Raw genomic sequence first — 6,068 nt, forward strand, 5'->3', positions numbered from 1 at the left:
AGCTCTTAAAAGAGCTCAGATACTAAAACCAGGTTCTGATGGAAGTAAACCAACGAAAGCATAATATGAACCAGCCATAGACTGAAAATCAACACTGACCTAAATAAATCTAAACAAAACCAACAAATTTAAATAACAAATCCACACAATAGTCTAGGATCCCAAACTAAACTTGAAGTCGAGATACAGAACCAGTGACATGAATGAGTGGAAAACACATAAAGGAAAGCTAACACTACTACAAAGACTAAATGAACTTAAAAGAAAATATGTGAACAAATTTCATCCGGCAGCATATATCATTAAATCTCCATATTTGACTACATATTTCAAACTTGCACTTCACAGGTCATTTAAAGTCCAAGAGATACCTGTACATCAAAATAAAACAAAAGAGAGTGAGGATTTCAGCAATAGCAGCAAAATAGGAGCCAAGCAACAGATCAACAGCAAGATTCTGCTTCCTTTATACTCTTTTTAAATCCAGAAAACCCAGAAATTCCATGGAAGACCCATATAAGTACTCCAAGAAGAACAAGAAAGCAATTCGATGCAGACTAATCAAGGGAATGCAGAGAATTTTTAGGGTATTTTTTCAGAGTGCCAATGTCTCCTTTTTTGAGTAAAAGAAGGGTATATATATAGCTATAAAGAGTGCCATGTGCTGAAAAGGATAAGCGAATTATTCCCTTAAGCCACAAGGCATCTTTTAACAAACTTGGACAGCTGGCTGCCCCTCATTGGTTTGAGCATTTTGTGCTAACCAAATGAGGCCAGCTCCCCCCTATTCTAGAACCTTCTAGCAGGGTCTTTATCCTTTTTTATTTACCCATCCTCCAAACAAACCCCTTAAGTTTCTTTATTATCCAATTAATCCCTACAAGTTCTTAATGACTTACAAATTAGGCAAACACAAACGGACAGGTCAATGCAAATCAATCAACAAAACTAGACAATGACTGAATTTTGAACATCTGAACATTTTCTTAAAAAAAAAAACCTAGAATGGACTAATTTTATGGTGAATCTCTGATTTGAAACACCAGAAGTTTGATCCAAACGGCTAATGACAATCTACCCGAACCACAAGAAAATGTTATACAAATCAAATTCAGATCAAACTAATAACAATAACACAAAATATCCTAAACAACCTAAAAAAATGCAGTTACACACCAGAATGAAAGAGAAACAGAAAAACAAGAATAAACAACACAAGGAATCTACCCTAACAATTGTGGTTAAATAATTGTCACTTCCTAATTAACAAAACAGAGAAGACATAGATGAATAAGAACCCTAACAACACATTTTTTGTTTTCTTTTGTCTTCATGGGTGTTAATCGGCACAACAAAAATAACATAAGACAAAGAAAATAAAGAGAGGACAGTAACTAATGAAACACGGAGAAGAATCAAAACGGACTTCGTGTTTGGCTTCGATACCGCTTAGAATCGACCCCAAATGGTTATTCTTGTCAAGAACAACCATTTTGGGGGTGAATCTCAACACTATCGAATCAGAAAAGAGCAACGAAGACAAGACATACATGACCCAGTGTTCTTGGGGTTCTTAGATCCAAAATTCGCGGATCCGTAGGGGTTTTTGACGGGAGATATTTGGTGATTAGTGTGAGGGGAGGAAAAGGGTGGTAGGGTGTTAGTTTAGGGCGACTTGGGGTGAATTAGGGTTTCTAGGGTTGAATTTCAGATCTGAAATCGGTGAATTTGGGTGGTGTTTTTGGGGAAATTAACGATGGAATGAGGTTAAGGATGAGCTCAGGGTTGCATGGTACAAATTTGGGGGAGTTTGGAGCGTCGTCGCCGCCGTGGGCGATTTCCGGCGGCGGAGCCGGTGAGGGGGATGAGAGGGCGGCTAGGGTTTGATGGCTTAGAGATGAGGAGATGAATAGTGAAGGAGGTCTCTAGGGTTTGACCGGGATTCGGACAGTTTTATACAAACGGGTGATCAGTTTCGAGCCGTTGGATCACAATGATCCAACGGTCGTGATGAAAGGTCAACAAAACGGGGTCGTTTCGAGTAAGGCTGAGGCTGGACCGGGTGAATTTATTGGGCTGGGGGTTGGAACGGGTAAGAGGGAGTTTGGGCTTAACCTGAATTGGCCCAATTGAATTAAAACAGCCCCTTTGTTTTCAAATTCCCCTTTTCTCTTTTTTTTTTCTTTTTTTTCTTTAATTAATTAAACCTAAATTAAACTCCTAAACTAATTTAAATTGTAAAATTAAGCCAATTATCTAACCGTAATATTTATAAAAAATTAGTATATCCTAAATTAAAAGAGAATAATTAATAAACTAAAAATTAAAAGGTAAAATTATAAAATGAGCCATTTTTGTGATTTTTATTTTTAACAAAACAAATAATTAATTAATCCTAAAAGTGTAAGAATGAAACCTAAATGCAATGCATGGTATTTTTGTATTTTTCATGATTTTTAATTGAAATTAAACGTGCACAAAATGCAAATAATTTAATAAAATCCTACAAAAATCCTATAAAATGGCAAATAATTGGAAAAAATCTATTTTCTTGAATTTTATAGGAGTAATTCATCTAGGGCAAAAATCACGTGCTCACAGCTGCCCCTCTTTGCTCGGAAACACGAAGAGTTTTCGTGCAAAGATAATGTGAGCGGATACGAGCGATTTTTGCCCGTTTTGAATACTCCGTGGGAAGCATTTTTGAAAGATTTGACCGAAACTTGCTTCCGAGGTTGCCTACATATCCTTGGATATAAAGGAATCAGGTCAGTGTAGTTCGGGAAGTTTTGGTAGCTGGGACTACCGGGAAGCTGTGATTTCACTGCTGCTGGTGCTGCTACTGCTTGCTGAACTCCTTATTACACCAAGACAAAATAAAAGAAGCTAGACTAAACTATGATCTATGCATTACAAGAATCCTATCTTCGTATCTTCAAACTTGATCTTGCAGTTTCTACGGCTCGGTGGTGCATCTTGAGCTGTTGACTCGTACTCTCTAGGTGAGCTTCCTTTGTTGCTGACTTGAATTGCATTATAAAGTGAATTCCCTTGTTTTCCAGGTGGGCGCCTGATTACCAAAACTTGAACTGTCTTCCTTCGAAACTTGAACTGTTTTCCCTTGAAACTTGAACTGCTTTCCCTTGTTCTCCAGATGGGCGCCTGATTGCTGAAACTCGAACTGTCTTCCTTTGAAATTGCTTTCTCTTGAAACTTGAACTGTCTTCCCTTGTTCTCCAGGTGGGTGCCTGATTGCTGAAACTCGAACCGCTTTCCTTTGAAACTTGAGCTGCTTTCCCTTGTTCTCCAGGTGGGCGCCTGATTGCCGATACTCGAACTGCTTTCCCTTGAAACTTGAGCTGCTTTCCCTTGTTCTCCAGGTGGGCACCTGATTGCTGAACTTGAGCTGTCTTCCTTTGAAACGGCTTTCCCCTGAAACTTGAACTGTCTTCCCTTGTTCTCCAGGTGGGTGCCTGATTACTGAAGCTTGAACTGTCTTCTTTTCCCTTGAAACTTGAACTGTCTTCCCTTGTTCTCCAGGTGGGCGCCTGATTGCTGAAACTTTCCGTGTTCCCTTGTTTTCCATGTGGGTGCCTGCAATCAAAACAAACAAAATTTTTCTTCCCCAATTTGCACCTGCAAGTAAAAACCATCTCGCATAGCCTTTGTGCTGACAAAATTTGGTCACGTCACTTCAAAAATTCAAGCTTCCAAGCTTTGATTTGGACATAGTCTTCGTCCCTGTTTCAAAAACTTGTGAGTTTAAACATGGTGGTTGGTTTGTGTCCTTGACTTTGCGGGCGATTGCTCCTTCACTTGCCATGATAATCTTGAATTCAACTTGAAAGACCTTGCATGTTTGTTGACTAACCACTTTCTCTGTCACCCTTATCGCAGAAAATACCTCTGATCCGTTCAAACCCAATACCCTTTATCTGTTACATTGCTCATAAGTTGACTTATACCGAACCTTTGTATTTTACATGAATCCAAAACACGTTGATTGTTGCCAACTCAGCGCGCCTACTGTTCTTTCCTGATTTATGCCACTTTGATGTGCAAGACAGATTCCGCTTTGTGCAATTGGAAAGCTGGTAGCATTTTTTGAAGTCATTTCTCACTTGTTTTGACCAAATTGACTCAAAAGAGGACTTGAACAACAAAGGGAGCAGAGTAAGGGACAATGGAAAGACATGAGATCTAGCAAGAAAACTACAAAGTGGAAACTTATCATATGTGGATACCAACTCTAACGACCATGCCACACATTTTTGGATTAATGGCCTAATCTGTCAAGAAAGTCTAATGTTCAACTCTTGTTGTACATCTTCGCCATGAAACTGGGCTTCAACGCTCTTGATTATCCTATCTGATTCACGATCCTTATTCGACTTGTGGTGCCCGAAGGGTTTTCACCATCAAGCCTCTCTCATTTTGTTCTTTCTCTCAACTCACCATCGTCTTATGGTGCATGTGAAGGTTTTCACCACTAAGACTCTCTCATTTTGTTCTTTTCTTTTTATTCCCTTGATTCCGCAGATGACAGTCTTTACCCATAGTAAAAACATCATATGCTCCTGGCATGTCTAGCTCGGCACTCTCAAAGATTATCTGGGAGGTTTTTATTGGACCTTAATGTGGCTTTTGGACAGTGTTAGAAAGAAAGGATATCATAAAGGCTTAAAACAACTTGAATGGGTTTAGAATTACAACTTTTGGAATCAGATCTTTTACAAAACCACAACTTTTGCCCAGTTTCCTTGCTTGGGGAATTTCGAATTTTATTTTGATGGGACCGAACCGTAAAGCTGCCTACGTATCCTTAAAAGGAATCAAGTCGAACGTAGTTCATGACATAGGAATTGCTTTGGGTTTTTTTTTTGTACTTTTCTCTTTTTTCTTTTTCTTCTTCCCTCTCTCTTTTTCTTTTTTCCTTTCTTTTCTTCTCTTTTCTTTTCTTTCTTTTGCGTTATTTACTTTTTTTTCTTCAATTTCTTTTCTCTTTTCCTCTTCTGTTTTTCCTCTTTTCTTTTGTTTATTTATATTCTGTATATGTGTTTCTGAACTTTGCTACTGATTCCAAAAGAGGGGTATGAAAGAAAACAAATAAGGCTCAAAAGGGGTAATGAAGGATAAAGTATTTAGGTAGCAGAAGGAGGGCCTTCCAATCTCTAAGAATACCAAGTATAACACATACAATCTGAAGATGAAAAATGAAGATCGTGCATAGCATTTCGTTTGTAGCATCGGCGTTGGTATCACTGATATGCTTTCCACTTTTTTTTAAGTGCCTTGTCAAGTACAAAACTCTCGTTGGGTGATTTCTTCTTCACAATGGATACCCTCCATCTGTTCGGAGCAAACTCTCTTAACTTTATCTTGTAAATTGAGGTGCACTTGAACTCAAAACTGCTCGCTTCAAATTGTCTAGGATGCACTCTCCTTTAACAAATTCTTGTCATCCTATTAACTTCCCAAATTATCTGCCCCAGTTTCACACAGTTCGGGCTTTAAATGATCTCAAAATGTCCAAATCTGTACTTATTTCCCTCGAATGTCCTATCATCTTCAAAATTGTCTCATTATTCATGATTAAACTAACTTTTAAGACCAGGCCTAGAAATATGCGTGCATGTCATGTCACTAGAGCCAACAGAAAAAGAACTATAAAAGGAAAAGAGGACTAAACAAAAAATGACTAGAAATAACAGAAAACAGAAAATTGCATTGGACAGACGGTGAAAGGGTTTGAACAACAAAACAAGCAAACTGAATTGGGGTTACAACCCTGGAACAAACCTAGATAACACTAAAAGAGTTACTACGACTGAACAAACTAGGTAAACGAAAAGGGTAGAAGGGTTTGAGTCATAAGACAATATCCGGATTACAACCCTGAAATAACCCAGACAACAGAAATGACAACAAAATAAACCACCAAGACTCCTCCTCGACTAACTAAGAAAGGAGCGTCTTTCCAATTACCAAGCTCGGCATCTTAGCCGCTGAGTTCCACATCAATATCACTGGGACCTTCACCAACTTCAATCACATTATCTTCAGCAAGT

Source organism: Nicotiana attenuata, unplaced genomic scaffold (genome assembly GCF_001879085.1).
Source record: "Nicotiana attenuata strain UT unplaced genomic scaffold, NIATTr2, whole genome shotgun sequence".
Classification (NCBI taxonomy): Eukaryota; Viridiplantae; Streptophyta; class Magnoliopsida; order Solanales; family Solanaceae; genus Nicotiana; species Nicotiana attenuata.